This window comes from Caretta caretta, chromosome 1 (genome assembly GCF_965140235.1).
Source record: "Caretta caretta isolate rCarCar2 chromosome 1, rCarCar1.hap1, whole genome shotgun sequence".
Taxonomy (NCBI): domain Eukaryota; kingdom Metazoa; phylum Chordata; order Testudines; family Cheloniidae; genus Caretta; species Caretta caretta.
The window spans coordinates 56,664,875-56,674,996 of NC_134206.1; positions in this window are offsets into that span (position 1 = coordinate 56,664,875).

Consider the following 10,122-nt stretch of genomic DNA (forward strand, 5'->3'; position numbering starts at 1 on the left):
GGGATCAGTATCCCTGAACTATTTGATTGGCTAAATGAGTTCTGCAAGCCAGTATCTGGCATCCATGGTAACAATGTATGTCTCTGGTTCCACAATAGGATTGTTATGCTAGGAAATGTGTGGGAAGGTCCACCAGTCTAGAAAGGACATGATTTCCTGGGCTACTGAAACTGCAATGTAGATAGGAAAGAATGCTTGCAGGAAGAGACAGAAGAAACCTCTGGAACAGTCACAAACAGTATTGCCCAGGTCAGCAAATCTTTGCAAGAAACTAGCATTTTAATTGGCTTTTTTTCTGGATGACTGTTATAAAGCCATGTTGCTGGAGAAATATTACGTGTTTGCTGTTCTAAAATGCTTGTCATCTTGAATATGCCTAAATGGGAATGTTGTGGAGAAAGGGATATACAGATATATATATACATATGCATGTACCCTTCTCTTCCTGGGAGCAGCTATCAGGACCACTATCACTTCAGTGAATTCACTGGGTAAGATAGGAATGCCAAATGGTAGTGCTCTCTACTGACAGCAGTTTGCACCATAAAAGAAAAAGAGGTGTTTTCTATGGGAAGACTGCATTGAGATGTGGAGATATACTTCCCACAGGTCTATGGTGTAACCCTAAGATATGGCCAACAGGATAGTCTTCAGAGTTTTTATCATGAAGAGTGATTTTCTCACTGGATTTGTTCAGCAGTTCAGGTCTAGAATAGCACTATTTCCTCCAGAGTTCTTGGAGATTAGGTAGAAAGCAGAGTAAGAATACCAGATGCTTTCCTTTTGGGATAGACTCCCTTTCCCTAAACTCCAAGAGATGCACAATAGTCTCTATAATTAGAGAGCATGTGGTTGGATTTGAGCTGAGGCAGACAAAAAATGCTTCAAGGAAGTCTGAAGAATTCTCTAGCATATCCCTTGCTCAAAACTTTCATCATTCATCTGCTTGAGGTGGTAATCACACCTGAAGAAATTTAAGTCTACTCCCCAGCTGACACAGCTGCACCGACAAATGGAAAAAACAATTTTCAAAGAGTCCTACTTTTTTGGGGGTGGGCAGCTTGTTAACACCAGCCCTGGTTCTTCCTGCTCTATTGTAATTCCAGTGTCCTCTGGAGAACAAACCACCATCGCATCAACATCTTACTGAGTCTACTAAAATAAAATGACTATTTCACTTTGTTATAAGATCTGTAAGCCCTCTTCTGTCTGCATGAAGTTCAGGATTTATTTTCCTTATCCACAGCTTCAAACATGGCATGCTTAAAGGATGATCTAAAGAGCTTTCCCCCTGCTCTAGATAGAGGAGAATAACAGAGGCATAGCCTGTATGTCCTCTTTTTAGGAGCTAATTCATAGATGTTGTCCCATGGTCACCATGTTCCTAGCCATTGACCTGCATATAAAATGTAAGAAGTCCAAGGAAGTATCAGAGATGAAGATGCTACAGAGATCCTGTGCAGTACTATTCTGACATTGTTTGGTCTGATCGAGAGATCTCATAGAGGATATCAGTTCAAGTCCAAATGGGCTGGGTAAGTTCAGCTGTAGCTCAGATGGATGCCAAAGCTGCTTTAGTACCTAAGAGAGAAGGTTCCACACTACATTTTCAAAACCTCCTCTAAAAGAAAATGCCTTGATTGCACCCCAAAGAAAGTTTGTCTAATTTCTTGACTTTACTGATGCTCTAGGATGGCCTTTTTTCTTGGCATTACTCCATCTGACTCCGATTTAAAAAAAACAAACTAGTCTGGGACATCTTTCTTCTCAACTGAAGAAACTGCAGGATGGGGGTGGAAGTATAGACTTCTTTCTTTCTTTCTTTTTGCTGGATGGTGTCAAGGTTCCTTCCCCACTCTGAACTTTAGGGTACAGATGTGGGGACCTGCATGAAAACCTCCTAAGATTACTTTTACCAGCTTAGGTTAAAACTTCCCCAAGGTACAAACTATTTTACCTTTTGCCCTTGGACTTCCACTGCCACCACCAAACGTCTAACCGGGTTTATTATTGGGAAAGAGCCATTTGGAAACGTGTTACCCCCCAAAATCCTCACCAAAACCTTGCACCCCCCTTCCTGGGGAAGGTTTGATAAAAATCCTCACCAATTTGCATAGGTGACCACAGACCCAAACCCTTGGATCTTAAGAACAATGAAGAGAAGTATTTAGTTTCTTACAAGAAGAATTTTAATAGAAGTAAAAAGAATCACCTCTGTAAAATCAGGATGGTAAATACCTTACAGGGTAATTAGATTCAAAACGTAGAGAATCCCTCTAGGCAAAACCTTAAGTTACAAAAAGCCACAAAGACAGGAATATCCATTCTATTCAGCACATTCTCAGCCATTTAAAAAAATCATAATCTAACGCATATCTAGCTAGATTACTTACTGAGTTCTAAGACTCCATTCCTGTTCTGTCCCCGGCAAAAGCATCACACAGACAGAGAGAGAGCGAGCAAACTTTGTTTCTCCCTCCCCCCAGCTTTTGAAAGTATCTTGTCTCCTCATTGGTCATTTTGGTGAGGTGCCAGCGAGGTTATCCTAGCTTCTTAACCCTTTACAAGTGAAAGGATTTTTCCTCTGGCCAGGAGGGATTTTAAAGGTGTTTACCTTTCCCTTTATATTTATGACTGATGGAGTCACCCATCACTGACAAGCATCCTGCCTCCAGAGCTGCAAAAACAGAGGAAAAGCACTGGAATGGTGAAAAAGGCCAAATACGAGAATGTATGAACTATAAAGTTATTTGAATCTTTACCTACATTACCGTATAATTTCCATGCTTTTAATGTTTTAACCAACATTCTCAAAATTTATTTTAATGTTTAATTAATGGAGGAATCTTAAATTTATTTAATATTCATATTACTTTAGCACATACGACACACTCCTTTGCCCAGATGAGCTTAAAGGCTAATATCATTGATATTAAGAGGAGGTGGAAGAGAAGTACGGTGGGATTAGATACAATGAATTTATGCAATTTTTACACACATTTGCAATTAAAATAAATCAGTGACATCTGTTCCCTGTCCATTTGTCTCTCCACCTACCCATCATTAATTAGTTGATTTTTGTATAGGTATTGCTGCATAGGTGACTCTTGAGATTAAAAAGTCAAAAAAATTTGTTAGAAAATTACATTATTGTGCACTTCTACAGTACCTTTCATTAGAGGATAGCAAGTATTTTATAAACATTCATGAACTTAGTCTCTCAAAGCAATGTGTAATAGGTATTCAGATAATAGACTATACCAAAAAGTCAAAATGCAGTCCAATCCCAGAGTGTAATGAAATCCCTGGATAAACAAATGATAGGGCTTTTCTACATGGTGGGTAATGCAGTCTATAGGCATGTGATTTCTAAACCTCACTAACTTGTTGTGCATTTATTGGTCCATATAGATCATGCTGTTAAAGTGCACTAGGGAACATTTAGAGCTGGTCTACACTACCGCGGTAAATCAATCTAAACTACACTACTTCAGTTACACGAATAACATAACTGAAGTTGATGTAGCTAGATCCACTTATCGAGGGTCTACACTGTGCTATGTCAATGGGAGAAGCTCTCCTGCGAACTTACCTTACGCTTTTCGGGGAGGTCGGGCACAGAAATTGACGGGAGAGTGCTCTGCCATCGATTTAGCACATCTTCACCAGAGCTGCTAGATCGATGCCGCTGAATCGATTGCAGCAGCGCTGATTCAGCTCTGTAGTGCAGACATGGCTGAGTGTGCACAACAGGGTCTACATAGATCATTTAATGTGTAACGCATTAGTGCACCTCACAAACTACACACCCATACTGAGCATTATCCCACAGTGTAGACAAGCCCTTAGTTATGCCCTCAGAGTTATGTACTCTCCATTGTGGTTCAGATTCTTCAGCCAGAGCACAATGAAAAGGCTCTGAATGACAAAACCAAAAAAAAAAAAAACCACCATGAGCTTCAAATACTACACTTAGGTTTCCCATCCTAAGAAAATGAGGCTGGCTGTCTCTGAAGACAGGCCAGGGAACGCCAGAGTGCAGCCCCCTCAAAGGTCATCAGTCTGCAAAGCCATTTAGCTTCACTGTGCTCCAGTGCTAGGGAAGCTAAAACAGCCTTTGAAATTGGTCAGCACCAATTGCAAGCCAGGAAACCGGTGATGAAGGTTTTGAGAAGTCAGTACTTTAGGATAGGGCTGAAGAATACAAAAACCCCAAAACTGCTAGCCAGCTCTCTCAATGTTCTTTTCTCAGCACCCAAAGACCTTTGGAAAATGGAAGGTATTGGATAGGTCTCATTTTTGAGATGAGTACCTGCAACTCCCATCAAAGTTAAAGGGAGATGCAGTTGCTCCTCACCTCTGAAAAAAAATCGGACCCTAAAGTTAACAGTTGTACTTTTGGTTTTCATTCTTCTCTGGTTAACCTTTTCCAGGAATTACTCACCCTGTGATGGCCATCTAAGCTACCATGAGTTGTAAGAAGGAAATGATGTGGCTTTGTTAAGAACTGCTAAAGAATTTTTTAGGGGAAATAAATCCCTGTACTGAAAGTAATGGAAAAGTGAACAAATAAATAGACAGCATACAGATGTCACAAGCTACAGGGAGTTTAGAGAACAAAAAATGATTTATAAAGAAATATTAATAGAACTGTGTGTGTGTATATATATATATATATGGCGCGAGAGAGAGGGAGCACAACTGGCAAAACGAAGGGCTAGGATAACTACAAGTAACTAGTGAAAGAGTGTAAACTGGGATTGTTTAGAGTGGTCTAAAAGGGTATACTGTAGCTAGGAGTAACAGGATAAAATTAAGGAAAGGAAACATTAAGCAGAATATCGGGCAAAAAATCTTAATAGTAAGAATCTACTCCACTGTGGAAGCTATGGAAGTTTCATCAATTGTGTTATTAAAAACTGGATAAAACAAAATCCTGAAAAATATTCTACATGAAACAGGGAAGATGGACAAAATCAAATAGCTCTATTTCCATCTCTAATTTCTTTGATCTATATAGTCTCCCTCATAGCGTATCTTCTATTCAAGATGGCAGTATATCACAAAATAATTTTGATAAGAACATACTGTGATTTTGTAAGGGGATTATGATCACACTTGTATCAAACAAGAAGTGGAGAAACTGGATTATAATGTAAAATTTATTCAACAACAAATCTGATACCAAAAATACCATTTTGTATACATTTTCAAGTTAACATTAGTAAGAAAGGCTTTATTTCAAAAGTGTATCTTTATACACTGATTCTCTAAAGTTACTCCAAGATTTGCAAGGTTGGGTTTTTTTAGACTGTCAGACTTCTTTTTAACTGGACACAATCAGTCCACATTTCAGAAAACAAATTACATAGCTTCAGATACTACAGCTGCTACTCAGTTCCTCAGACAAATTTTGTGATTAAGAATTTTTTTCCTCCCTTGCTGTTGTGTGAAAGCCACAGAAACAAATGGGGAAAATGGCTCACTATATAGTGATAATGATTATATGCAATATGCTCTCAAATGTATACAGTAAACAAAACAGAAAAAAATGGATTTCTTTCTCTCGTCGTTCAGTTATAAAATAGGTATTACTTGTCACAATAGTAGGTGTGACATTCTCTAGGTACAATCTGGACTGTTCAACAGCTGTGTCCCATTATTCTTTAGTCTAAGATGCTTTTACACTGCTTTGCTGTAAGAGCCGCCACTCCCTAGTTCTGCTCATTTGCAGACATTAGCACAAAACTTGATCCAAACTATACAGTACTGAGTTCTACTAGTTAGCCACTCATGAATTACATCCGGGGCAACACCAGCAAATTCTTAGTTACAGCCTTGTTCCCCAAAAATGTGCATCTTGTATTGCTCAGTACCCTCCTGAACAGTACAAGCTCATAGAAAGTCTGTCATCTCATCAAAGGAAAATGTGTATGCACCAGCTTTGTTATCTCAAGCGGAGGTCCCCAAACATTTCAATCTAAACACACACTGGTATAGATAAAACAAGTTTATTAACTACAGAAAGATAGATTTTAAGTGATTACAAGTAATAAGGCATAAAACTAAAAATTGGTTACAAAGAAAAGATAAACATGAAAGCTAATACCTAACTGACGAAGCTAAGTATAATTAAAAATAAAGAGGTCTGTATCACCAGAAGCTGCAGTAAATTTCAAAGGCTGGGTTTCCTTCCAGCCTGGGACTCCTCCCCCAGTTCAGAGTCCTTCAGGTGTTCGTTGATATCATGAGCAGAGAGACGGGAAGAGAGGAGGTGAAGGCCACAGTTTTTATACCCCTCTCCCCACTTTGAGGATTACCCTAGCTTGGGTGGAGGTGACAAGCAGTCTCTTGTGTAAGTGAGGTTTGGATTATCCCAGTGATGAAATGTATATTTCTTGTTTATCCTTTCTCCGTGCTGGGTGTTGGTCTGTCCTTTGTTGTCTCTGAGGAACTAATTATGGGCATTCCCCAGAATTATGACATACTTTAATAACATCTTACAGTTAAATCCCATATCTTTACACACCGTGTTGTTACACACATTTTGACAGGACAATGATGTTCAGCAGATTGTGAGTTTTCAAATGATACCTCATAAGGCATACTTTGTACAAAATACATCAAATTTTATTAAAGTGGTGAACATGGGGTACAGGATGTCACAGTATAAAAATATTTTTTCAGACAGAAATGTGATTTTTAAATTAAAATTGTTCCTTTATGTTGCAAATAAAACAAGTGACTATCACACTAGCTAATTTAAACTGTATATTAGATATAAATATGCCTATTATGTAAAAAAGCTGAGAGGCCAAAAAGAGCTACATCTGTTTCAGTGATGATGTCAAGGTAACCCCTTCCTCCGATGTATGTGTTGTGATATCAGCATTTGGAGTTAGTTGCACAGAAATCAGCTGGTGTACCTATTCCCTATAGATATGGTTTGATTTCTATATTTGGGGGACTAGAGGGTCTTAATACTATTAATAATAGGTATAGGTCTAACTTCTGGATTTACCAACTGTTAGTAGTACTGAAATTACTATGTACTTGAAATCACAAATAGAGTTTAAGTTCATCACCCTTAATTTTTTATTTTAACTTAATTATTTGACATCTTTACCAGCTACCACTTAAAAATCAACATTAGCATAAAAACAAATTCTTGAATAAACAGAACTGAGCACTTTCATGTAACTATGAATCACGTCTCTTTGGTTTTAGAGCTAAATAAACATTGTCTTAATATAGAAATACTATATCTTTTAGGGCTACATAAACAGTGTCTTAATATAGAAATACTGTATTTACCTTAATGTAGATGCAATCGTCTTTCCCTTTGATTAGCGTAAATGTCCACAATGTTCTCTGGAATCAGCTTTGCAGTTAAACCAGCTTCTAAGTGAAGAAAATCTTTCTTCTCCCATGGTTGAATACAACCAGTTTCTAATCTGTCTCATTGCAGAAAAGCTTTCTTCCAATGTGGCCATCCTGACTGGCAATGTGAGAGCTAACTGAATGAGTTTGTAATAGTTTTGGTACATAATCTGAGACATTTCTTCTTGAAGTATTTGAAAAGTAACAGGAGATTCCATACTGGTAAAAATGTCCATTTCTCCAGCTGCAAGGTGAGGATTTACGTTGAGTAGGTCTGCATATTTCTGCAAGAGTGGATGAATGCCAATTCTATCAAAACTTATGAGTGAGCCACATGCTTCAGCAATTTCCATTGATTCTTTTGAGAATCGTCTCTCTAACTCTGCAATTATGCCATCCAAAACAGGAAGGTTCAACTGCTGATGCCACCTGCTTTTTTTTTTCAGACACAGTTACAGTCTTGGTGGTTTCTGATACATTTTTGCCTCTTCTACACACTTTCTTTGACCCAGAGTTATTGGGACACTGAAGTCCATAAGAGCTGCCGAGGCTTTTACTACTTTTTTTCTTTTTGGTGAATGAAGTGAGTCTTCATCTGACACTGCAATGTTATGGTCTTAACAGAACTCCATTATTTTTTTCCACATATCATTCCAGCCTTCTTCACTTCTGCATTTCTCAAAGTAATTTTCGTTTTCTCTATGATAGGGAAGCTCTTGAAACTGTGGTATCGATGCCTTGAAGTCCTTTGTGAGCAAAATGAACAACTTTCATAAAATGTTGAAAGATAATTAAGCATGCAATGAATGAAACTCTAGTTATGTGATAATAAAGGCCATTTGCCTCCACAGACCACTTTTCGCCTTGTTCACTCAGATATTTTAGACACCCGCATGATGGCAGTGTACTGTGTTTTTACTGCAAACACACTTCTCCACTTACATGCTCAGTGCATATCAGTGGGCTGCACAATCTCTTGATGCTTGAGACCCAAAGCTGTCTGCACGTCAAGAAACATCTGATGGTTGGTTGGCTCCACAAACACTGAACGCAATTTCTCAAGTACATTTAGAAAGACCACAGCACTACAATTTACTTTATAGTACACCATGAGGACGAGGTTGAATTTGTGTTCCATGCAATCAGATGGTCTTTCTTCATTCACTGCTGAACCCCAGCAATGTATCCTGACATCACAGAAGCACCATCGTAAGATTGAACTACTATCGGCACATTCTGCAATCTGCTTCAAAGCTGTCTTTATGGCAATATGAATGACATTTGCATTTCAGGAAGACAAGTAATTGATTAAGCACAGGAAACTTTCTTTAATCTCTAGATTTTCTGAGTATCTGATATGAACTGGAAGCTGCTCTGTCTTAAATGACCTGGCCTAATGTACAATTACAAAAAAAAATAAAGGTCTTATTCACTACTGTATAATTTATTTGCAAACCAAATCTGCAGTACTTTATTTTGAAATTCAGGGCTTGTGTAATTAAATTAACTTGCCTGCAGTTTCTTGAAAGTTTCATCATACTTTGAAAAGAAATCACAACATTCATGGAAATTCTCTTTCAATTTAGATTCCTTTCCCTTATCGTGACCTTGAAATGGTAAACCACGTTTCAAAAGTAATTTGACAATATCACAAACCTTAGTAAGGTAATCCCAGTTTCTCTCATTGGTACTTTTATGACTTGCTGAAAGCTTCACTGCTACTGATCCAGTTCCTTTGCTATGTTTGAAGCATTGCCACTTTTTCATACATTTCACATGAACCTGGGAAACAGCATGTTTAGACAATTTTTCAGAGATTGTCATCCAATCCCTCACACCCTTTTTGATTAAGGTATCATCCACATAGGCTGTTTCAGAGTGGAAGTGATAGCAGGGAAAGCAGAATATAACATCTTGTTGAACAGAATATTCATCCCAAGGAAATGTACTGTAATAGAAAACTGGAAAAGAACTATTGTGTTTCCCAAACATTCTCCTTGGAAAATCAGACAGATGTGGTTAATTAGGCCCATTGCTTTTTCTCCAAGATCTGTAGGAACAGTTACGCTTCTCACATCATACTTCAGTCGTATCTATGCTGACAGAACCTGTACTCACTGCATGCAAACATTCGAGATCCTTTTGTTCTGCTTGCAATGATAAGGTGTTCAGACTCTGTAAGGATACAGCCTTTTCCTGTAGCCATATTGTAAGGCCTTTGCCTGCACCCATATTAAGAGAGCAGCAGCCATGAGCTAAGAAGCAGGAAGTCACATCCTCACATTCCATCTAAACTACATTAAAGCAATGTAATATCAGGCTGTTAAGAAGCCAATATCTTGCTTTTAAGGTAATAGCACCCACTATCACCAGATAAAGAAACAGATCTTAAGATGGTTAAAGAAAACTTAGTTTGATAACATTCTGTCTGGCAAGAAATCACTTAACAATAGTTGTGGTTGTGAAATCCTCATTTCTTTATTGTTTTATCTTTATGGTCCCTACTTCTCTATTGTTTGTCTGTATGATCTGTCTGGTTCTTTGATTGTTTCTGTCTGTTACATAATATACGCCTAGCAAAATTAATTATGTAAGGTGGTGGGATGATTAGGTTAGAGAATTTTGTTACAATATGTTAGGATTGGTTAGTAAAATTTTAGTAAAATGATTGGTTAAGGTACAGCTAAGCAGGACTCAGGTTTTACTATATAAACTGGGGTCCAAAAGGAAGTTTTTTGGGAA